The following is a 23,394-nucleotide window of genomic DNA, read 5'->3' as shown; positions in this document are numbered from 1 at the left end:
CAGAGAGAGAAAGAAAGAGCGCAGAGAGAGAAAGAAAGAGCGCAGAGAGAGAAAGAAAGAGCGCATAGAGAGAAAGAAAGAGCGCAGAGAGAGAGAGAGAAAGAAAGTGCGCAGAGAGAAAGAAAGAGCGCAGAGAGAGAGAGAGCGCAGAGAAAGAAAGAGCGCAGAGAGAGAAAGAAAGAGAGAGAAAGAAAGAGCGCAGAGAGAGAAAGAAAGAGGACAGAGAGAGAAAGAAAGAGCGCAGAGAGAGAAAGAAAGAGCGCAGAGAGAGAGAGAAAGAAAGAGCGCAGAGAGAGAGAGAAAGAAAGAGCGCAGAGAGAGAGAGAAAGAAAGAGCGCAGAGAGAGAGAGAAAGAAAGAGCGCAGAGAGAGAAAGAAAGAGAGCGCAGAGAGAGAAAGAAAGAGCGCAGAGAGAGAAAGAAAGAGCGCAGAGAGAGAAAGAAAGAGCGCAGAGAGAGAAAGAAAGAGCGCATAGAGAGAGAGAGAATGAGCGCAGAGAGAGAAAGAAAGAGCGCAGAGAGAGAAAGAAAGAGCGCAGAGAGAGAAAGAAAGAGCGCAGAGAGAGGGAGAGCGCAGAGAGAGAAAGAAAGAGCGCAGAGAGAGAAAGAAAGAGCGCAGAGAGAGAAAGAAAGAGCGCAGAGAGAGAAAGAAAGAGCGCAGAGAGAGAAAGAAAGAGCGCAGAGAGAGAAAGAAAGAGTGCAGAGAGAGAAAGAAAGAGTGCAGAGAGAGAAAGAAAGAGTGCAGAGAGAGAAAGAAAGAGCGCAGAGAGAGAAAGAAAGAGCGCAGAGAGAGAAAGAAAGAGCGCAGAGAGAGAAAGAAAGAGCGCAGAGAGAAAGAAAGAGCGCAGAGAGAGAGAGAGCGCAGAGAGAGAGAAAGAAAGTGCGCAGAGAGAAAGAAAGAGCGCAGAGAGAGAGAGAGAAAGAAAGAGCGCAGAGAGAGAGAGAGAAAGAAAGAGCGCAGAGAGAGAGAAAGAAAGTGCGCAGAGAGAAAGAAAGAGCGCAGAGAGAGAGAGAGAGCGCAGAGAAAGAAAGAGCGCAGAGAGAGAAAGAAAGAGAGAGAAAGAAAGAGCGCAGAGAGAGAAAGAAAGAGGACAGAGAGAGAAAGAAAGAGCGCAGAGAGAGAAAGAAAGAGCGCAGAGAGAGAGAGAAAGAAAGAGCGCAGAGAGAGAGAGAAAGAAAGAGCGCAGAGAGAGAGAGAAAGAAAGAGCGCAGAGAGAGAGAGAAAGAAAGAGCGCAGAGAGAGAAAGAAAGAGAGCGCAGAGAGAGAAAGAAAGAGCGCAGAGAGAGAAAGAAAGAGCGCAGAGAGAGAAAGAAAGAGCGCAGAGAGAGAAAGAAAGAGCGCATAGAGAGAGAGAGAATGAGCGCAGAGAGAGAAAGAAAGAGCGCAGAGAGAGAAAGAAAGAGCGCAGAGAGAGAAAGAAAGAGCGCAGAGAGAGGGAGAGCGCAGAGAGAGAAAGAAAGAGCGCAGAGAGAGAAAGAAAGAGCGCAGAGAGAGAAAGAAAGAGCGCAGAGAGAGAAAGAAAGAGCGCAGAGAGAGAAAGAAAGAGCGCAGAGAGAGAAAGAAAGAGTGCAGAGAGAGAAAGAAAGAGTGCAGAGAGAGAAAGAAAGAGTGCAGAGAGAGAAAGAAAGAGCGCAGAGAGAGAAAGAAAGAGCGCAGAGAGAGAAAGAAAGAGCGCAGAGAGAGAAAGAAAGAGCGCAGAGAGAAAGAAAGAGCGCAGAGAGAGAGAGAGCGCAGAGAGAGAGAAAGAAAGTGCGCAGAGAGAAAGAAAGAGCGCAGAGAGAGAGAGAGAAAGAAAGAGCGCAGAGAGAGAGAGAGAAAGAAAGAGCGCAGAGAGAGAGAAAGAAAGAGCGCAGAGAGAGAAAGAAAGAGCGCAGAGAGAGAAAGAAAGAGCGCAGAGAGAGAAAGAAAGAGCGCAGAGAGAGAAAGAAAGAGCGCAGAGAGAGAAAGAAAGAAAGAGCGCAGAGAGAGAAAGAAAGAAAGAGCGCAGAGAGAGAAAGAAAGAAAGAGCGCAGAGAGAGAAAGAAAGAAAGAGCGCAGAGAGAGAAAGAAAGAAAGAGCGCAGAGAGAGAAAGAAAGAGCGCAGAGAGAGAAAGAAAGAGCGCAGATAGAGAAAGAAAGAGCGCAGAGAGAGAAAGAAAGAGCGCAGAGAGAGAAAGAAAGAAAGAAAGAGCGCAGAGAGAGAAAGAAAGAGCACAGAGAGAGAGAAAGAAAGAGCGCAGAGAGAGAGAAAGAAAGAGCGCAGAGAGAGAGAAAGAAAGAGCGCAGAGAGAGAGAGAAAGAAAGAGCGCAGAGAGAGAAAGAGAGCGCAGAGAGAGAGAGAGAGAGCGCAGAGAAAGAAAGAGAGCAGAGAGAGAAAGAAAGAAAGAGCGCAGAGAGAGAAAGAAAGAGCGCAGAGAGAGAAAGAAAGAGCGCAGAGAGAAAAAAAAGAGTGCAGAGAGAGAGCGCAGAGAGAGAGAGAGCGCAGAGAGAGAGAGCGCAGAGAGAGAAAGCGCAGAGAGAGAGAGCGCAGAGAGAAAGAAAGAGCGCAGAGAGAGAGAAAGAAAGAGCGCAGAGAGAGAAAGAAAGAGCGCAGAGAGAAAAAAAAGAGTGCAGAGAGAGAGCGCAGAGAGAGAGAGAGCGCAGAGAGAGAGAGCGCAGAGAGAAAGAAAGAGCGCAGAGAGATAGAAAGAAAGTGCGCAGAGAGAGAAAGAAAGTGCACAGAGAGAGAGAGAAAGAGCATAGAGAGAGAAAGAGAGCGCAGAGAGAGAAAGAAAGAGCGCAGAGAGAGAGAGAAAGAAAGTGCGCAGAGAGAGAAAGAAAGAGCGCAGAGAGAGAGAAAGAAAGAGCGCAGAGAGAGAGAAAGAAAGAGCGCAGAGAGAGAGAAAGAGCGCAGAGAGAGAGAAAGAAAGAGCGCAGAGAGAAAGAAAGAGCGCAGAGAGAGAGAGAGCGCAGAGAGAGAGAAAGAAAGTGCGCAGAGAGAAAGAAAGAGCGCAGAGAGAGAGAGAGAAAGAAAGAGCGCAGAGAGAGAGAGAGAAAGAAAGAGCGCAGAGAGAGAGAAAGAAAGAGCGCAGAGAGAGAAAGAAAGAGCGCAGAGAGAGAAAGAAAGAGCGCAGAGAGAGAAAGAAAGAGCGCAGAGAGAGAAAGAAAGAGCGCAGAGAGAGAAAGAAAGAAAGAGCGCAGAGAGAGAAAGAAAGAAAGAGCGCAGAGAGAGAAAGAAAGAGCACAGAGAGAGAGAAAGAAAGAGCGCAGAGAGAGAAAGAAAGAGCGCAGAGAGAGAGAAAGAAAGAGCGCAGAGAGAGAGAGAGAGCGCAGAGAAAGAAAGAGCGCAGAGAGAGAAAGAAAGAAAGAGCACAGAGAGAGAAAGAAAGAAAGAGCGCAGAGAGAGAAAGAAAGAAAGAAAGAGCGCAGAGAGAGAAAGAAAGAGCGCAGAGAGAGAAAGAAAGAGCGCAGATAGAGAAAGAAAGAGCGCAGAGAGAGAAAGAAAGAGCGCAGAGAGAGAAAGAAAGAAAGAAAGAGCGCAGAGAGAGAAAGAAAGAGCACAGAGAGAGAGAAAGAAAGAGCGCAGAGAGAGAGAAAGAAAGAGCGCAGAGAGAGAGAAAGAAAGAGCGCAGAGAGAGAGAGAAAGAAAGAGCGCAGAGAGAGAAAGAGAGCGCAGAGAGAGAGAGAGAGAGAGCGCAGAGAAAGAAAGAGAGCAGAGAGAGAAAGAAAGAAAGAGCGCAGAGAGAGAAAGAAAGAGCGCAGAGAGAGAAAGAAAGAGCGCAGAGAGAAAAAAAAGAGTGCAGAGAGAGAGCGCAGAGAGAGAGAGAGCGCAGAGAGAGAGAGCGCAGAGAGAGAAAGCGCAGAGAGAGAGAGCGCAGAGAGAAAGAAAGAGCGCAGAGAGAGAGAAAGAAAGAGCGCAGAGAGAGAAAGAAAGAGCGCAGAGAGAAAAAAAAGAGTGCAGAGAGAGAGCGCAGAGAGAGAGAGAGCGCAGAGAGAGAGAGCGCAGAGAGAAAGAAAGAGCGCAGAGAGATAGAAAGAAAGTGCGCAGAGAGAGAAAGAAAGTGCACAGAGAGAGAGAGAAAGAGCATAGAGAGAGAAAGAGAGCGCAGAGAGAGAAAGAAAGAGCGCAGAGAGAGAGAGAAAGAAAGTGCGCAGAGAGAGAAAGAAAGAGCGCAGAGAGAGAGAAAGAAAGAGCGCAGAGAGAGAGAAAGAAAGAGCGCAGAGAGAGAGAAAGAGCGCAGAGAGAGAGAAAGAAAGAGCGCAGAGAGAAAGAAAGAGCGCAGAGAGAGAGAGAGCGCAGAGAGAGAGAAAGAAAGTGCGCAGAGAGAAAGAAAGAGCGCAGAGAGAGAGAGAGAAAGAAAGAGCGCAGAGAGAGAGAGAGAAAGAAAGAGCGCAGAGAGAGAGAAAGAAAGAGCGCAGAGAGAGAAAGAAAGAGCGCAGAGAGAGAAAGAAAGAGCGCAGAGAGAGAAAGAAAGAGCGCAGAGAGAGAAAGAAAGAAAGAGCGCAGAGAGAGAAAGAAAGAAAGAGCGCAGAGAGAGAAAGAAAGAGCACAGAGAGAGAGAAAGAAAGAGCGCAGAGAGAGAAAGAAAGAGCGCAGAGAGAGAGAAAGAAAGAGCGCAGAGAGAGAGAGAGAGCGCAGAGAAAGAAAGAGCGCAGAGAGAGAAAGAAAGAAAGAGCACAGAGAGAGAAAGAAAGAAAGAGCGCAGAGAGAGAAAGAAAGAAAGAAAGAGCGCAGAGAGAGAAAGAAAGAGCGCAGAGAGAGAAAGAAAGAGCGCAGAGAGAGAAAGAAAGAGCGCAGAGAGAGAAAGAAAGAGCGCAGAGAGAGAGAAAGAAAGAGCGCAGAGAGAGAGAAAGAAAGAGCGCAGAGAGAGAGAAAGAGAGCGCAGAGAGAGAGAAAGAGAGCGCAGAGAGAGAGAAAGAAAGAGCGCAGAGAGAGAAAGAAAGAGCGCAGAGAGAGAGAAAGAAAGAAAGAGCGCAGAGAGAGAGAGAGCGCAGAGAGAGAGAGCGCAGAGAGAGAGCGCAGAGAGAGAGCGCAGAGAGAGAGCGCAGAGAGAAAGAAAGATCTCAGAGAGAGAGAAAGAAAGTGCGCAGAGAGAGAGAAAGAAAGTGCGCAGAGAGAGAGAAAGAAAGTGCGCAGAGAGAGAGAAAGAAAGTGCGCAGAGAGAGAGAAAGAAAGTGCGCAGAGAGAGAGAAAGAAAGTGCGCAGAGAGAGAGAAAGAAAGTGCGCAGAGAGAAAGAAAGAGCGCAGAGAGAGAGAAAGAAAGAGCGCAGAGAGAGAAAGAAAGAGCGCAGAGAGAGAAAGAAAGAGCGCAGAGAGAGAAAGAAAGAGCGCAGAGAGAGAGTGCAGAGAAAGAAAGAGCGCAGAGAGAGAAAGAAAGAAAGAGCGCAGAGAGAGAAAGAAAGAAAGAGCGCAGAGAGAGAAAGAAAGAAAGAGCGCAGAGAGAGAAAGAAAGAGCACAGAGAGAAAGAAAGAGCACAGAGAGAAAGAAAGAGCACAGAGAGAGAGAAAGAAAGAGCGCAGAGAGAGAGAAAGAAAGAGAGCAGAGAGAGAAAGAAAGAGAGCAGAGAGAGAAAGAAAGAGCGCAGAGAGAGAGAGAGAGAGCGCAGAGAAAGAAAGAGCGCAGAGAGAGAAAGAAAGAGAGAGAAAGAAAGAGCGCAGAGAGAGAAAGAAAGAGGACAGAGAGAGAAAGAAAGAGCGCAGAGAGAGAAAGAAAGAGCGCAGAGAGAGAAAGAAAGAGCGCAGAGAGAGAAAGAAAGAGCGCAGAGAGAGGGAGAGCGCAGAGAAAGAAAGAGCGCAGAGAGAGAAAGAAAGAGCGCAGAGAGAGAAAGAAAGAGCGCAGAGAGAAAAAAAGAGTGCAGAGAGAGAGCGCAGAGAGAGAGCGCAGAGAGAGAGCGCAGAGAGAGAGCGCAGAGAGAAAGAAAGAGCGCAGAGAGAAAGAAAGTGCGCAGAGAGAGAGAAAGAAAGAGCGCAGAGAGAGAGAAAGAAAGAGCGCAGAGAAAGAAAAGAAAGAGCGCAGAGAGAGAGAAAGAAAGTGCGCAGAGAGAGAGAAAGAAAGAGCGCAGAGAGAGAGAGAGCGCAGAGAGAGAAAGAGAAAGAAAGAGCACAGAGAGAGAAAGAGCGCAGAGAGAGAGAGCGCAGAGAGAGAAAGAAAGAGCGCAGAGAGAGAAAGAAAGAGCGCAGAGAGAGAAAGAAAGAGCGCAGAGAGAGAGAAAGAAAGAGCGCAGAGAGAGAGAAAGAAAGAGCGCAGAGAGAGAGAAAGAAAGAGCGCAGAGAGAGAGAAAGAAAGAGCGCAGAGAGAGAGAAAGAAAGAGCGCAGAGAGAGAGAAAGAAAGAGCGCAGAGAGAGAGAAAGAAAGAGCGCAGAGAGAGAGAGAAAGAAAGAAAGAGCGCAGAGAGAGAGAGAGCGCAGAGAGAGAGAGAGCGCAGAGAGAGAGAGCGCAGAGAGAGAGAGCGCAGAGAGAGAGAGCGCAGAGAGAGAGAGCGCAGAGAGAGAGAGCGCAGAGAGAGAGCGCAGAGAGAGAGCGCAGAGAGAAAGAAAGATCTCAGAGAGAGAGAAAGAAAGTGCGCAGAGAGAGAGAAAGAAAGTGCGCAGAGAGAGAGAAAGAAAGTGCGCAGAGAGAAAGAAAGAGCGCAGAGAGAGAGAAAGAAAGAGCGCAGAGAGAGAGAAAGAAAGAGCGCAGAGAGAGAAAGAAAGAGCGCAGAGAGAGAGAGAGTGCAGAGAAAGAAAGAGCGCAGAGAGAGAAAGAAAGAAAGAAAGAAAGAGCGCAGAGAGAGAAAGAAAGAGCACAGAGAGAGAGAAAGAGCGCAGAGAGAGAGAGAGAGAGCGCAGAGAGAGAGAGAGCGCAGAGAGAGAGAAAGAAAGAGCGCAGAGAGAGAGAGCGCAGAGAGAGAGAGAGAGAGAGAGTGCAGAGAAAGAAAGAGCGCAGAGAGAGAAAGAAAGAAAGAGCGCAGAGAAAGAAAGAAAGAGCACAGAGAGAGAGAAAGAGCGCAGAGAGAGAGAGAGTGCAGAGAGAGAAAGAAAGAAAGAGCGGAGAGAGAGAGAGAGAGGAACAAAGAGCGCAGAGAGAGAGAGAGAGCGCAGAGAGAGAGTGCAGAGAGAGAGCGCAGAGAGAGAGCGCAGAGAGAGAGCGCAGAGAGAGAGAGCGCAGAGAGAAAGAAAGAGCGCAGAGAGATAGAAAGAAAGTGCGCAGAGAGAGAAAGAAAGAGCGCAGAGAGAGAAAGAAAGAGCACAGAGAGAGAAAGAAAGAGCGCAGAGAGAGAAAGAAAGAGCGCAGAGAGAGAAAGAAAGAGCGCAGAGAGAGAAAGAAAGAAAGAGCGGAGAGAGAGAGAGAGAGCGCAGAGAGAGAGGAACAAAGAGCGCAGAGAGAGAAAGAGAGAGCGCAGAGAGAGAAAGAAAGAGCGCAGAGAGAGAAAGAAAGAAAGAGCGCAGAGAGAGAAAGAAAGAAAGAGCGCAGAGAGAGAAAGAAAGAGCGCAGAGAGAGAAAGAAAGAGCGCAGAGAGAGAAATAAAGAGCGCAGAGAGAGAGAGAATGAGCGCAGAGAGAGAAAGAAAGAGCACAGAGAGAGAAAGAAAGAGCGCAGAGAGAGAATGAAAGAGCGCAGAGAGAGAAAGACAGAAAGAGCGGAGAGAGAGAGAGAGAGCGCAGAGAAAGAGGAACAAAGAGCGCTGAGAGAGAGAGAAAGAGCGCAGAGAGAGAAAGAGCGCAGAGAGAGAGAGAGCGCAGAGAGAGAGAGCGCAGAGAGAGAGAGCGCAGAGAGAGAGAGCGCAGAGAGAGAGCGCAGAGAAAGAAAGAGCGCAGAGATAGAAAGAAAGAAAGAGCGCAGAGAGAGAGAGAATGAGCGCAGAGAGAGAGAGAATGAGCGCAGAGAGAGAGAGAATGAGCGCAGAGAAAGAGAGAGAGCGCAGCGAGAGAGAGAAAGTGCGCAGAGAGAGAGAAAGAAAGTGCGCAGAGAGAGAGAAAGAAAGAGCGCAGAGAGAGAAAGAGAGCGCAGAGAGAGAAAGAAAGAGCGCAGAGAGAGAAAGAAAGAGCGCAGAGAGAGAGAGAGAAAGAAAGTGCGCAGAGAGAGAAAGAAAGAGCGCAGAGAGAGAAAGAAAGAGCGCAGAGAGAGAAAGAAAGAGCGCAGAGAGAGAAAGAAAGAGCGCAGAGAGAGAGAAAGAAAGAGCGCAGAGAGAGAGAAAGTAAGAGCGCAGAGAGAGAAAGAAAGAGCGCAGAGAGAGAAAGAAAGAGCGCAGAGAGAGAAAGAAAGAGCGCAGAGAGAGAAAGTAAGAGCGCAGAGAGAGAAAGAAAGAGCGCAGAGAGAGAAAGAAAGAGCGCAGAGAGAGAAAGAAAGAGCGCAGAGAGAGAAAGAAAGAGCGCAGAGAGATAGAGCGCAGAGAGATAGAGCGCAGAGAGAAAGAAAGAGCGCAGAGAGAGAGAAAGAGCGCAGAGAGAGAGAAAGAAAGAGCACAGAGAGAAAGAAAGAGCGCAGAGAAAGAGAGAGAAAGAAAGAGCGCAGAGAAAGAGAGAGAAAGAAAGAGCGCAGAGAGAGAGAAAGAAAGAGCGCAGAGAGAGAGAGAAAGAGCACAGAGAGAGAGAAAGAAAGAGCGCAGAGAGAGAAAGAAAGAAAGAGCGCAGAGAGAGAGAGAGCGCAGAGAGAGAGGAACAAAGAGCGCAGAGAGAGAGGAACAAAGAGCGCAGAGAGAGAGAAAAAGCGCAGAGAGAGAGAGAGAGCGCAGAGAGAGAGAGCGCAGAGAGAGAGAGCGCAGAGAGAGAGAGCGCAGAGAGAAAGAAAGAGCGCAGAGAGATAGAAAGAAAGTGCGCAGAGAGAGAGAAAGAAAGTGCGCAGAGAGAGAGAAAGAAAGAGCGCAGAGAGAGAAAGAAAGAGCGCAGAGAGAGAGAGAAAGGAAGAGCGCAGAGAGAGAGAGAAAGAAAGTGCGCAGAGAGAAAGAAAGAGCGCAGAGAGAGAAAGAAAGAGCGCAGAGAGAGAAAGAAAGTGCGCAGAGAGAGAGAAAGAAAGAGCGCAGAGAGAGAAAGAAAGAGCGCAGAGAGAGAAAGAAAGAGCGCAGAGAGAGAGAGAAAGAAAGTGCGCAGAGAGAGAAAGAAAGAGCGCAGAGAGAGAAAGAAAGAAAGAAAGAGCGGAGAGAGAGAGAGAGAGAGAGAGCGCAGAGAGAGAGGAACAAAGAGCGCAGAGAGAGAGAGAGAGCGCAGAGAGAGAGAGAAAGAGCGCAGAGAGAGAAAGAAAGAGCGCAGAGAGAGAGAGAGAAAGAAAGTGCGCAGAGAGAGAAAGAAAGAGCGCAGAGAGAGAAAGAAAGAGCGCAGAGAGAGAAAGAAAGAGCGCAGAGAGAGAGAAAGAAAGAGCGCAGAGAGAGAGAAAGTAAGAGCGCAGAGAGAGAAAGAAAGAGCGCAGAGAGAGAAAGAGCGCAGAGAGAGAAAGAAAGAGCGCAGAGAGAGAAAGTAAGAGCGCAGAGAGAGAAAGAAAGAGCGCAGAGAGAGAAAGAAAGAGCGCAGAGAGAGAAAGAAAGAGCGCAGAGAGAGAAAGAAAGAGCGCAGAGAGATAGAGCGCAGAGAGATAGAGCGCAGAGAGAAAGAAAGAGCGCAGAGAGAGAGAAAGAAAGAGCACAGAGAGAAAGAAAGAGCGCAGAGAAAGAGAGAGAAAGAAAGAGCGCAGAGAAAGAGAGAGAAAGAAAGAGCGCAGAGAGAGAGAAAGAAAGAGCGCAGAGAGAGAGAGAGAGCACAGAGAGAGAGAAAGAAAGAGCGCAGAGAGAGAAAGAAAGAAAGAGCGCAGAGAGAGAGAGAGCGCAGAGAGAGAGGAACAAAGAGCGCAGAGAGAGAGGAACAAAGAGCGCAGAGAGAGAGAAAAAGCGCAGAGAGAGAGAGAGAGCGCAGAGAGAGAGAGCGCAGAGAGAGAGAGCGCAGAGAGAGAGAGCGCAGAGAGAAAGAAAGAGCGCAGAGAGATAGAAAGAAAGTGCGCAGAGAGAGAGAAAGAAAGTGCGCAGAGAGAGAGAAAGAAAGAGCGCAGAGAGAGAAAGAAAGAGCGCAGAGAGAGAGAGAAAGGAAGAGCGCAGAGAGAGAGAGAAAGAAAGTGCGCAGAGAGAAAGAAAGAGCGCAGAGAGAGAAAGAAAGAGCGCAGAGAGAGAAAGAAAGTGCGCAGAGAGAGAGAAAGAAAGAGCGCAGAGAGAGAAAGAAAGAGCGCAGAGAGAGAAAGAAAGAGCGCAGAGAGAGAGAGAAAGAAAGTGCGCAGAGAGAGAAAGAAAGAGCGCAGAGAGAGAAAGAAAGAAAGAAAGAGCGGAGAGAGAGAGAGAGAGAGAGCGCAGAGAGAGAGGAACAAAGAGCGCAGAGAGAGAGAGAGAGCGCAGAGAGAGAGAGAAAGAGCGCAGAGAGAGAGAGAGCGCAGAGAGAGAGAGCGCAGAGAAAGAAAGAGCGCAGAGATAGAAAGAAAGAGCGCAGAGAGAGAGAGAATGAGCGTAGAGAGAGAAAGAAAGAGCACAGAGAGAGAGAAAGAAAGAGCGCAGAGAGAGAAAGAAAGAGCGCAGAGAGAGAAAGAAAGAAAGAGCGGAGAGAGAGAAAGAGAGCGCAGAGAGAGGAACAAAGAGCGCAGAGAGAGAGAGAGCGCAGAGAGAGAGAGAGAGAGCGCAGAGAGAGAGAGAGCGCAGAGAGAGAGAGCGCAGAGAGAGAGAGCGCAGAGAGAGAGAGCGCAGAGAGAGAGAGCGCAGAGAAAGAAAGAGCGCAGAGAGAGAAAGAAAGAAAGAGCGCAGAGAGAGAAAGAAAGAGCACAGAGAGAAAGAAAGAGCGCAGAGAGAGAGAAAGAAAGAGCGCAGAGAGAGAAAGAAAGAGCGCAGAGAGAGAGATAGAGCGCAGAGGGAGAGAGTGCAGAGAGAAAGAAAGAGCGCAGAGGGAGAGAGTGCAGAGAGAAAGAAAGAGCACAGAGAGAGATAGAGCGCAGAGAGAGAGAAAGAAAGAGCGCAGAGAGAAAGAAAGAGCGCAGAGAGAAAGAAAGAGCGCAGAGAGAAAGAAAGTGCGCAGAGAGAGAGAAAGAAAGTGCGCAGAGAGAGAAAGAAAGAGCGCAGAGAGAGAAAGAAAGAGCGCAGAGAGAGAGAGAAAGAAAGAGCGCAGAGAGAGAAAGAAAGAGCGCAGAGAGAGAAAGAAAGAGCGCAGAGAGAGAGAAAGAAAGAGTGCAGAGAGAGAGAGAGAGCGCGCAGAGAAAGAAAGAAAGAGCGCAGAGAGAGAAAGAAAGAGCGCAGAGAGAAAGAGCGCAGAGAGAGTGAGAGCGCAGAGAGAGAGAAAGAAAGAGCGCAGAGAGAGAGATAGAGCGCAGAGGGAGAGAGCGCAGAGAGAAAGAAAGATCGCAGAGAGAGAGAGAGAGAGAGAGAGCGCAGAGAGAGAGAAAGAAAGAGCGCAGAGAGAAAGAAAGAGCGCAGAGAGAAAGAAAGAGCGCAGAGAGAGAAAGAAAGAGCGCAGAGAGAGAAAGAAAGAGCGCAGAGAGAGTGAGAGCGCAGAGAGAGTGAGAGCGCAGAGAGAGTGAGAGCGCAGAGAGAGTGAGAGCGCAGAGAGAGTGAGAGCGCAGAGAGAGTGAGAGCGCAGAGAGAGAGAGAAAGCCCTTGAACTTATCCCCACTCAGGCTCCGCCCCCAAACACCGCATGGTTACAATCTGGCTCTTGCTGAGTGTCACCTGAGCTCTAAGAACAGCATCCAATGCACTGAAGCTCCCTGGGCTCCTCCAGGCACGCCCCCTCTCCTGGTTGGCTGTTCCAGCTTTATATACCCTCTCTGTTCTGTGCTTCCTCGCTCGTCATAGTTTTTGTATGGGTGTTTCACAGTGCTTGTTCTTTGATTCTCTCGGTTTAGACGCGGCTTGGCAGACTACCCCCTTTGGCTCTCGACTTCGGATTGTTCCTGTTTAAGTACCTTCTGGCTCCCTTCGACCTCGGCACTCATCTCGATCCCTCCATACATCTCCTACCCCTTATCTCGGCAACGGCAACGACCATTCTTCTGGGAAAACGGTATCGGCAAGTATTCTCGCAATACACCCCATCTGGCCTGGCACCATCTAATACCACAACCCGGACACGTCCCTCGCTCTGTCGGTGTGTGTATTCATACCTGCCACCTCAGTTCCAGGGACAGGTCTGGTCTGCGGGCTACTCCGGCGTAACAGATAGAGAGAGTGCAGAGAGAGAGAGCGCAGAGAGAAAGAAAGAGCGCAGAGAGAGAGAAAGAGCGCAGAGAGAGAAAGAAAGAGCACAGAGAGAAAGAAAAAGCGCAGAGAGAGAGAAAGAAAGAGCGCAGAGAAAGAAAGAGCGCAGAGAGAGAGAGAATGAGCGCAGAGAGAGAGAGAATGAGCGCAGAGAGAGAGAGAATGAGCGCAGAGAGAGAGAGAATGAGCGCAGAGAGAGAGAGAAAGAACGCAGCAAGAGAAAGAGAAAGAGCACAGAGAGAGAGAAAGAAAGAGCGCAGAGAGAGAAAGAAAGAAAGAGCGCAGAGAGAGAGAGAGAGAGCGCAGAGAGAGAGAGAAAGAGCGCAGAGAGAGAGAGAAAGAGCGCAGAGAGAGAGAGAGAGAGCGCAGAGAGAGAGAGAAAGAGAGCGCAGAGAGAGAGAGAGCGCAGAGAGAGAAAGAAAGAGCTCAGAGAGAGAAAGAGAGCGCAGAGAGAGAGAAAGAAAGAGCGCAGAGAGAGAAAGAAAGAGCGCAGAGAGAGAGAGTGCAGAGAAAGAAAGAGCGCAGAGAGAGAAAGAAAGAGAGCGCAGAGAGAGAAAGAAAGAGCGCAGAGAGAGAGAGAGCGCAGAGAGAGAGAGCGCAGAGAGAGAAAGAAAGAAAGAGCGCAGAGAGAGAAAGAAAGAAAGAGCGCAGAGAGAGAGAGAGCGCAGAGAGAGAGAGAGAGAGCGCAGAGAGAGAGAGAGAGCGCAGAGAGAGAGAGAGAAAGAGTGCAGAGAGAGAGAAAGAAAGAGCGCAGAGAGAGAAAGAAAGAGCGCAGAGAGAGAGAAAGAGCGCAGAGAGAGAGAACGCAGAGAGAGAGAGAAAGAGTGCAAAGAGAGAGAGAAAGAGAGCGCAGAGAGAAAGAGAGCGCAGACAGAGAGAGAGCGCAGAGAGAGAAAGAGCGCAGAGAGAGAGAAAGAGAGCGCAGAGAGAGAAAGAAAGAGCTCAGAGAGAGAAAGAAAGAGCGCAGAGAGAGAGAGAAAGAGAGCGCAGAGAGAGAAAGAAAGAGCGCAGAGAGAGAAAGAAAGAGCGCAGAGAGAGAGAGCGCAGAGAAAGAAAGAGCGCAGAGAGAGAGAAAGAAAGTGCGCAGAGAGAAAGAAAGAGCACAGAGAGAGAGAAAGAAAGAGCACAGAGAGAGAGAAAGAAAGAGCGCAGAGAGAGAGAAAGAAAGAGCGCAGAGAGAGAAAGAAAGAGCGCAGAGAGAGAGAAAGAAAGAGCGCAGAGAGAGAGAACGAAAGAGAGCAGAGAGAGAAAGAAAGAGCGCAGAGAGAGAGAGAGCGCAGAGAAAGAAAGAGCGCAGAGAGAGAAAGAAAGAGAGAGAAAGAAAGAGCGCAGAGAGAGAAAGAAAGAGGACAGAGAGAGAAAGAAAGAGGACAGAGAGAGAAAGAAAGAGGACAGAGAGAGAAAGAAAGAGGGCAGAGAGAGAAAGAAAGAGCGCAGAGAGAGAAAGAAAGAGCGCAGAGAGAGAAAGAAAGAGCGCAGAGAGAGAAAGAAAGAGCGCAGAGAGAGGGAGAGCGCAGAGAGAGAAAGAAAGAGCGCAGAGAGAGAAAGAAAGAGCGCAGAGAGAGAAAGAAAGAGCGCAGAGAGAGAAAGAAAGAGCGCAGAGAGAGAAAGAAAGAGCGCAGAGAGAGAAAGAAAGAGCGCAGAGAGAGAGAGAGCACAGAGAGAGAGAAAGAAAGAGCGCAGAGAGAGAGAGAAAGAAAGAGCGCAGAGAGAGAGAGAAAGAAAGAGCGCAGAGAGAGAAAGAAAGAGAGCGCAGAGAGAGAAAGAAAGAGAGCGCAGAGAGAGAAAGAAAGAGCGCAGAGAGAGAAAGAAAGAGCGCAGAGAGAGAAAGAAAGAGCGCAGAGAGAGAAAGAAAGAGCGCAGAGAGAGAAAGAAAGAGCGCAGAGAGAGAAAGAAAGAGCGCAGAGAGAGAAAGAAAGAGCGCAGAGAGAGAGAGAGCACAGAGAGAGAGCACAGAGAGAGAGAAAGAAAGAGCGCAGAGAGAGAGAGAAAGAAAGTGCGCAGAGAGAGAAAGAAAGAGCGCAGAGAGAGAAAGAAAGAGCGCAGAGAGAGAAAGAAAGAAAGAGCGCAGAGAAAGAAAAGAAAGAGCGCAGAGAGAGAAAGAAAGAGCGCAGAGAGAGAGAAAAAGCGCAGAGAGAGAAAGAGAAAGAAAGAGCGCAGAGAGAGAAAGAGCACAGAGAGAGAAAGAGCGCAGAGAGAGAAAGAGCGCAGAGAGAAAGAAAGAGCGCAGAGAGAAAGAAAGAGTGCAGAGAGAAAGAAAGAGCGCAGAGAGAGAGAAAGAAAGAGCGCAGAGAGAGAAAGAAAGAGCGCAGAGAGAGAAAGAAAGAGCGCAGAGAGAGAGAGAGCGCAGAGAGAGAGAAAGAAAGAGCACAGAGAGAGAGAAAGAAAGAGCACAGAGAGAGAGAAAGAAAGAGCGCAGAGAGAGAGAAAGAAAGAGCGCCGAGAGAGAGAAAGAAAGAGCGCAGAGAGAGAAAGAAAGAGCGCAGAGAGAGAGAAAGAAAGAGCGCAGAGAGAGAAAGAAAGAAAGAGCGCAGAGAGAAAAAAAGAAAGAAAGAGCGCAGAGAGAGAGAGAGCGCAGAGAGAGAGCGCAGAGAGAGAGAGCGCAGAGAGAGAGCGCAGAGAGAGAGAGCGCAGAGAGAGAGAGCGCAGAGAGAGAGAGCGCAGAGAGAGAGAGCGCAGAGAGAGAGAGCGCAGAGAGAGAGAGCGCAGAGAGAGAGAGCGCAGAGAGAGAGAGCGCAGAGAGAGAGCGCAGAGAGAGAGCGCAGAGAGAGAGCGCAGAGAGAAAGAAAGATCTCAGAGAGAGAGAAAGAAAGTGCGCAGAGAGAGAGAAAGAAAGTGCGCAGAGAGAGAGAAAGAAAGAGCGCAGAGAGAGAGAAAGAAAGAGCGCAGAGAGAGAGAAAGAAAGAGCGCAGAGAGAGAAAGAAAGAGCGCAGAGAGAGAGAGAGTGCAGAGAAAGAAAGAGCGCAGAGAGAGAAAGAAAGAGCACAGAGAGAGAGAAAGAGCGCAGAGAGAGAGAGAGAGAGAGTGCAGAGAAAGAAAGAGCGCAGAGAGAGAAAGAAAGAGCGCAGAGAGAGAAAGAAAGAAAGAGCGCAGAGAGAGAAAGAAAGAGAGCGCAGAGAGAGAAAGAAAGAGAGCGCAGAGAGAGAAAGAAAGAGCGCAGAGAGAGAGAGAGCGCAGAGAGAGAGAGAGAGCGCAGAGAGAGAGAGAGAGAGCGCAGAGAGAGAGAGAGAGAGCGCAGAGAGAGAGAGAGAGAGAGCGCAGAGAGAGAGAAAGAAAGAGTGCAGAGAGAGAGAAAGAAAGAGCGCAGAGAGAGAAAGAAAGAGCGCAGAGAGAGAGAAAGAGCGCAGAGAGAGAGCGCAGAGAGAGAGAGAAAGAGCGCAGAGAGAGAGAGAAAGAGAGCGCAGAGAGAAAGAGAGCGCAGACAGAGAGAGAGCGCAGAGAGAGAAAGAGCGCAGAGAGAGAGAAAGAGAGCGCAGAGAGAGAAAGAAAGAGCTCAGAGAGAGAAAGAAATAGCGCAGAGAGAGAGAGAAAGAAAGAGCGCAGAGAGAGAAAGAAAGAGCTCAGAGAGAGAGAGAAAGAGCGCAGAGAGAGAGAGAAAGAGAGCGCAGAGAGAAAGAGAGCGCAGACAGAGAGAGAGCGCAGAGAGAGAAAGAGCGCAGAGAGAGAGAAAGAGAGCGCAGAGAGAGAAAGAAAGAGCTCAGAGAGAGAAAGAAAGAGCGCAGAGAGAGAGAGAAAGAAAGAGCGCAGAGAGAGAAAGAAAGTGCGCAGAGAGAGAAAGAAAGAGCGCAGAGAGAGAGAGCGCAGAGAAAGAAAGAGCGCAGAGAGAGAGAAAGAAAGTGCGCAGAGAGAAAGAAAGAGCACAGAGAGAGAGAAAGAAAGAGCGCAGAGAGAGAGAAAGAAAGAGCGCAGAGAGAGAGAAAGAAAGAGCACAGAGAGAGAAAGAAAGAGAGAGAAAGAAAGAGCGCAGAGAGAGAAAGAAAGAGGACAGAGAGAGAAAGAAAGAGCGCAGAGAGAGAAAGAAAGAGCGCAGAGAGAGAAAGAGAGCGCAGAGAGAGAAAGAAAGAGCGCAGAGAGAGGGAGAGCGCAGAGAGAGAAAGAAAGAGCGCAGAGAGAGAAAGAAAGAGCGCAGAGAGAGAGAGAGAGAGCGCAGAGAGAGAGAGAAAGAGCGCAGAGAGAGAGAGAAAGAGCGCAGAGAGAGAGAGAAAGAGAGCGCAGAGAGAGAGAGAGCGCAGAGAGAGAGAAAGAAAGAGCGCAGAGAGAGAAAGAAAGAGCTCAGAGAGAGAAAGAGAGTGCAGAGAGAGAGAAAGAAAGAGCGCAGAGAGAGAAAGAAAGAGCGCAGAGAGAGAGAGTGCAGAGAAAGAAAGAGCGCAGAGAGAGAAAGAAAGAGCGCAGAGAGAGAGAGAAAGAGCGCAGAGAGAGAGAGAGAGAGCGCAGAGAGAGAGAGAGAGAGCGCAGAGAGAGAGAAAGAAAGAGCGCAGAGAGAGAGAAAGAAAGAGTGCAGAGAGAGAGAAAGAGCGCAGAGAGAGAGAAAGAGCGCAGAGAGAGAGAGAGAGAGCGCAGAGAGAAAGAGAGCGCAGACAGAGAGAGAGCGCAGAGAGAGAAAGAGAGCGCTCAGAGAGAGAAAGAGAGCGCTCAGAGAGAGAAAGAAAGAGCGCAGAGAGAGAGAGAAAGAAAGAGCGCAGAGAGAGAAAGAAAGAGCGCAGAGAGAGAAAGAAAGAGCGCAGAGAGAGAGAGAGTGCAGAGAAAGAAAGAGCGCAGAGAGAGAGAAAGAAAGTGCGCAGAGAGAAAGAAAGAGCACAGAGAGAGAGAAAGAAAGAGCACAGAGAGAGAGAAAGAAAGAGCGCAGAGAGAGAGAAAGAAAGAGCGCAGAGAGAGAAAGAAAGAGCGCAGAGAGAGAGAAAGAAAGAGCGCAGAGAGAGAGAACGAAAGAGAGCAGAGAGAGAAAGAAAGAGCGCAGAGAGAGAGAGAGCGCAGAGAAAGAAAGAGCGCAGAGAGAGAAAGAAAGAGAGAGAAAGAAAGAGCGCAGAGAGAGAAAGAAAGAGGACAGAGAGAGAAAGAAAGAGCGCAGAGAGAGAAAGAAAGAGCGCAGAGAGAGAAAGAAAGAGCGCAGAGAGAGAAAGAAAGAGCGCAGAGAGAGGGAGAGCGCAGAGAGAGAAAGAAAGAGCGCAGAGAGAGAAAGAAAGAGCGCAGAGAGAGAAAGAAAGAGCGCAGAGAGAGAAAGAAAGAGCGCAGAGAGAGAAAGAAAGAGCGCAGAGAGAGAAAGAAAGAGCGCAGAGAGAGAAAGAGCGCAGAGAGAGAGAGAGCGCAGAGAGAGAGAGAGAGAGCGCAGAGAGAGAGAGAGAGAGCGCAGAGACAGAGAGAGAGAGCGCAGAGAGAGAGAAAGAAAGAGTGCAGAGAGAGAAAGAAAGAGCGCAGAGAGAGAGAAAGAGCGCAGAGAGAGAGAGCGCAGAGAGAGAGAGCGCAGAGAGAGAGAGAGCGCAGAGAGAGAGAGAAAGAGAGCGCAGAGAGAAAGAGAGCGCAGACAGAGAGAGAGCGCAGAGAGAGAAAGAGCGCAGAGAGAGAGAAAGAGAGCGCAGAGAGAGAAAGAAAGAGCTCAGAGAGAGAAAGAAAGAGCGCAGAGAGAGAGAGAAAGAAAGAGCGCAGAGAGAGAAAGAAAGAGCGCAGAGAGAGAAAGAAAGAGCGCAGAGAGAGAAAGAAAGAGCGCAGAGAGAGAAAGAAAGAGCGCAGAGAGAGAGAAAAAAAGTGCGCAGAGAGAAAGAAAGAGCACAGAGAGAGAGAAAGAAAGAGCACAGAGAGAGAGAAAGAAAGAGCGCAGAGAGAGAGAAAGAAAGAGCGCAGAGAGAGAAAGAAAGAGCGCAGAGAGAGAGAAAGAAAGAGCGCAGAGAGAGAGAACGAAAGAGAGCAGAGAGAGAAAGAAAGAGCGCAGAGAGAGAGAGAGCGCAGAGAAAGAAAGAGCGCAGAGAGAGAAAGAAAGAGAGAGAAAGAAAGAGCGCAGAGAGAGAAAGAAAGAGGACAGAGAGAAAGAAAGAGCGCAGAGAGAGAAAGAAAGAGCGCAGAGAGAGAAAGAAAGAGCGCAGAGAGAGAAAGAAAGAGCGCAGAGAGAGAAAGAAAGAGCGCAGAGAGAGGGAGAGCGCAGAGAGAGAAAGAAAGAGCGCAGAGAGAGAAAGAAAGAGCGCAGAGAGAGAAAGAAAGAGCGCAGAGAGAGAAAGAAAGAGCGCAGAGAGAGAAAGAAAGAGCGCAGAGAGAGAGAGAGCACAGAGAGAGAGAAAGAAAGAGCGCAGAGAGAGAGAGAAAGAAAGAGCGCAGAGAGAGAAAGAAAGAGAGCGCAGAGAGAGAAAGAAAGAGCGCAGAGAGAGAAAGAAAGAGCGCAGAGAGAGAAAGAAAGAGCGCAGAGAGAGAAAGAAAGAGCGCAGAGAGAGAGAGAGAATGAGCGCAGAGAGAGAAAGAAAGAGCGCAGAGAGAGAAAGAAAGAGCGCAGAGAGAGAAAGAAAGAGCGCAGAGAGAGAAAGAAAGAGCGCAGAGAGAGAAAGAAAGAAAGAGCGCAGAGAAAGAAAAGAAAGAGCGCAGAGAGAGAAAGAAAGTGCGCAGAGAGAGAGAAAGAAAGAGCGCAGAGAGAGAGAAAAAGCGCAGAGAGAGAAAGAGAAAGAAAGAGCGCAGAGAGAGAGAGCACAGAGAGAGAAAGAGCGCAGAGAGAAAGAGCGCAGAGAGAAAGAAAGAGTGCAGAGAGAAAGAAAGAGCGCAGAGAGAGAGAAAGAAAGAGCGCAGAGAGAGAAAGAGAGCGCAGAGAGAGAAAGAAAGAGCGCAGAGAGAGAAAGAAAGAGCGCAGAGAGAGAAAGAAAGAGCGCAGAGAGAGAAAGAAAGAGCGCAGAGAGAGCGAAAGAGCGCAGAGAGAGAGAAAGAAAGAGCGCAGAGAGAGAGAAAGAAAGAGCGCAGAGAGAGAGAAAGAAAGAGCGCAGAGAGAGAAAGAAAGAAAGAGCGCAGAGAGAAAAAAAGAAAGAAAGAGCGCAGAGAGAGAGAGAGCGCAGAGAGAGAGAGCGCAGAGAGAGAGAGCGCAGAGAGAGAGAACGCAGAGAGAGAGAGCGCAGAGAGAGAGAGCGCAGAGAGAGAGCGCAGAGAGAAAGAAAGATCTCAGAGAGAGAGAAAGAAAGTGCGCAGAGAGAGAGAAAGAAAGTGCGCAGAGAGAGAGAAAGAAAGTGCGCAGAGAGAAAGAAAGAGCGCAGAGAGAGAGAAAGAAAGAGCGCAGAGAGAGAGAAAGAAAGAGCGCAGAGAGAGAAAGAGCGCAGAGAGAGAAAGAAAGAGCGCAGAGAGAGAGAGAGTGCAGAGAAAGAAAGAGCGCAGAGAGAGAAAGAAAGAAAGAGCGCAGAGAGAGAAAGAAAGAGCACAGAGAGAGAGAAAGAGCGCAGAGAGAGAGAGAGAGTGCAGAGAAAGAAAGAGCGCAGAGAGAGAAAGAAAGAGCGCAGAGAGAGAAAGAAAGAAAGAGCGCAGAGAGAGAAAGAAAGAGCACAGAGAGAGAGAAAGAAAGAGCGCAGAGAGTGAGAAAGAAAGAGCGCAGAGAGAAAGAAAGAGCGCAGAGAGAGAAAGAAAGAGCGCAGAGAGAGAGAGAAAGAGCGCAGAGAGAGAGAAAGAGCGCAGCGAGAGAGAGAGAGAGCGCAGAGAGAGAGAAAGAAAGAGCGCAGAGAGAGAGAAAGAGCGCAGAGAGAGAGAAAGAAAGTGCGCAGAGAGAAAGAAAGAGCGCAGAGAGAAAGAAAGAGCGCAGAGAGAAAGAAAGAGCGCAGAGAGAAAGAAAGAGCGCAGAGAGAAAGAAAGAGCACAGAGAGAGAGAGAGAAAGAAAGAGCGCAGAGAGAGAAAGAAAGAGAGCGCAGAGAGAGAAAGAAAGAAAGAGCGCAGAGAGAGAGAAAGAGCGCAGAGAGAGAGAAAGAAAGAGCGCAGAGAGAGAGAAAGAAAGAGCGCAGAGAGAGAAAGAAAGAGCGCAGAGAGAGAGAGAGAGAGCGCAGAGAAAGAAAGAGAGCAGAGAGAGAAAGAAAGAAAGAGCGCAGAGAGAGAAAGAAAGAAAGAGCGCAGAGAGAGAAAGAAAGAGCGCAGAGAGAGAAAGAAAGAGCGCAGAGAGAAAAAAAAGAGTGCAGAGAGAGAGCGCAGAGAGAGAGAGAGCGCAGAGAGAGAGAGCGCAGAGAGAAAGAAAGAGCACAGAGAGAGAGAAAGAAAGAGCGCAGAGAGAGAAAGAAAGAGTGCAGAGAGAGAAAGAAAGAGCGCAGAGAGAGAGAGAGCGCAGAGAGAGAGAGAGCGCAGAGAGAGAGAGCGCAGAGAGAAAGAAAGAGCGCAGAGAGATAGAAAGAAAGTGCGCAGAGAGAGAAAGAAATTGCACAGAGAGAGAGAGAAAGAGCATAGAGAGAGAAAGAAAGAGCGCAGAGAGAGAAAGAAAGAGCGCAGAGAGAGAGAGAAAGAAAGAGCGCAGAGAGAGAAAGAAAGTGCGCAGAGAGAGAGAAAGAAAGAGCGCAGAGAGAGAGAAAGAAAGAGCGCAGAGAGAGAGAGAATGAGCGCAGAGAGAGAGAGAATGAGCGCAGAGAGAGAGAAAGAGCGCAGAGAGAGAGAAAGAAAGAGCGCAGAGAGAGAGAAAGAAAGAGCGCAGAGAGAGAAAGAAAGAGCGCAGAGAGAGAGAAAGAAAGAGCGCAGAGAGAGAGAGAGAGAGCGCAGAGAAAGAAAGAGCGCAGAGAGAGAAAGAAAGAAAGAGCGCAGAGAGAGAAAGAAAGAAAGAGCGCAGAGAGAGAAAGAAAGAAAGAGCGCAGAGAGAGAAAGAAAGAGCGCAGAGAGAGAAAGAAAGAGCGCAGAGAGAGAAAGAAAGAGCGCAGAGAGAGAAAGAAAGAGCGCAGAGAGAGAAAGAAAGAGCGCAGAGAGAGAAAGAAAGAGCGCAGAGAGAGAAAGAAAGAAAGAGCGCAGAGAGAGAAAGAAAGAAAGAGCGCAGAGAGAGAAAGAAAGAGCACAGAGAGAGAGAAAGAAAGAGCGCAGAGAGAGAAAGAAAGAGCGCAGAGAGAGAGAAAGAAAGAGCGCAGAGAGAGAGAGAGAGAGCGCAGAGAAAGAAAGAGCGCAGAGAGAGAAAGAAAGAAAGAGCGCAGAGAGAGAAAGAAAGAAAGAGCGCAGAGAGAGAAAGAAAGAGCGCAGAGAGAGAAAGAAAGAGCGCAGAGAGAAAAAAAAGAGTGCAGAGAGAGAGCGCAGAGAGAGAGAGAGCGCAGAGAGAGAGAGAGCGCAGAGAGAGAGAGCGCAGAGAGAAAGAAAGAGCGCAGAGAGAGAAAGAAAGAGTGCAGAGAGAGAAAGAAAGAGCGCAGAGAGAGAGAGAGCGCAGAGAGAGAGAGAGCGCAGAGAGAGAGAGAGCGCAGAGAGAGAGAGCGCAGAGAGAAAGAAAGAGCGCAGAGAGATAGAAAGAAAGTGCGCAGAGAGAGAAAGAAAGTGCACAGAGAGAGAGAGAAAGAGCATAGAGAGAGAAAGAAAGAGCGCAGAGAGAGAAAGAAAGAGCGCAGAGAGAAAGAGAAAGAAAGAGCGCAGAGAGAGAGAGAAAGAAAGTGCGCAGAGAGATAAAGAAAGTGCGCAGAGAGAGAGAAAGAAAGAGCGCAGAGAGAGAGAAAGAAAGAGCGCAGAGAGAGAGAGAATGAGCGCAGAGAGAGAGAAAGAGCGCAGAGAGAGAGAGAGAAAGAGCGCAGAGAGAGAGAAAGAAAGAGCGCAGAGAGAGAGAAAGAAAGAGCGCAGAGAGAGAAAGAAAGAGCGCAGAGAGAGAGAAAGAGCGCAGAGAGAGAGAAAGAAAGAGCGCAGAGAGAGAGAAAGAAAGAGCGCAGAGAGAGAAAGAAAGAGCGCAGAGAGAGAGAAAGAAAGAGCGCAGAGAGAGAGAGAGAGAGCGCAGAGAAAGAAAGAGCGCAGAGAGAGAAAGAAAGAAAGAGCGCAGAGAGAGAAAGAAAGAGCGCAGAGAGAGAGAAAGAAAGAGCGCAGAGAGAGAAAGAAAGAGCGCAGAGAGAGAAAGAAAGAGCGCAGAGAGAGAAAGAAAGAGCGCAGAGAGAGAAAGAAAGAGCGCAGAGAGAGAAAGAAAGAAAGAGCGCAGAGAGAGAAAGAAAGAGCACAGAGAGAGAGAAAGAAAGAGCGCAGAGAGAGAAAGAAAGAGCGCAGAGAGAGAGAAAGAAAGAGCGCAGAGAGAGAGAGAGAGAGCGCAGAGAAAGAAAGAGCGCAGAGAGAGAGAGAGAGAGCGCAGAGAAAGAAAGAGCGCAGAGAGAGAAAGAAAGAAAGAGCGCAGAGAGAGAAAGAAAGAAAGAGCGCAGAGAGAGAAAGAAAGAAAGAGCGCAGAGAGAGAAAGAAAGAAAGAGCGCAGAGAGAGAAAGAAAGAGCGCAGAGAGAGAAAGAAAGAGCGCAGAGAGAGAAAGAAAGAGCGCAGAGAGAGAAAGAAAGAGCGCATAGAGAGAGAAAGAAAGAGCGCATAGAGAGAGAGAGAGAATGAGCGCAGAGAGAGAGAGAGCGCAGCGAGAGAGAGAGAGAGCGCAGAGAGAGAAAGAAAGAGCGCAGAGAGAGAAAGAAAGAGCGCAGAGAGAGAAAGAAAGAGCGCAGAGAGAGAGAAAGAAAGAGCGCAGAGAGAGAGAAAGAGCACAGAGAAAGAGAGAGCGCAGAGAGAGAGAAAGAAAGAGCGCAGAGAGAGAGAGAAAGAAAGAGCGCAGAGAGAGAAAGAAAGAAAGAGCGCAGAGAGAGAAAGAAAGAAAGAGCGCAGAGAGAGAAAGAAAGAGCGCAGAGAGAGAGAAAGAGCGCAGAGAGAGAGAAAGAGCGCAGAGAGAGAAAGAAAGAGCACAGAGAGAGAGAAAGAAAGAGCACAGAGAGAGAGAAAGAAAGAGCGCAGAGAGAGGGAGAGAGAGCGCAGAGAGAGAAAGAAAGAGAGAGAAAGAAAGAGCGCAGAGAGAGAAAGAAAGAGGACAGAGAGAGAAAGAAAGAGCGCAGAGAGAGAAAGAAAGAGCGCAGAGAGAGGGAGAGCGCAGAGAAAGAAAGAGCGCAGAGAGAGAAAGAAAGAGCGCAGAGAGAGAAAGAAAGAGCGCAGAGAGAGAGAGAGCACAGAGAGAGAGAAAGAAAGAGCGCAGAGAGAGAGAGAAAGAAAGAGCGCAGAGAGAGAGAGAAAGAAAGAGCGCAGAGAGAGAAAAAAAGAGTGCAGAGAGAGAGAGAGCGCAGAGAGAGAGAGCGCAGAGAGAGAGAGCGCAGAGAGAGAGAGAGCGCAGAGAGAGAGCGCAGAGAGAAAGAAAG

The sequence above is a fragment of the Ascaphus truei genome, unplaced genomic scaffold, assembly GCF_040206685.1.
Source record: "Ascaphus truei isolate aAscTru1 unplaced genomic scaffold, aAscTru1.hap1 HAP1_SCAFFOLD_336, whole genome shotgun sequence".
NCBI lineage: Eukaryota > Metazoa > Chordata > Amphibia > Anura > Ascaphidae > Ascaphus > Ascaphus truei.
The sequence above is the reverse complement of the archived record's forward strand: the minus strand, read 5'-3'. Positions refer to the sequence as shown.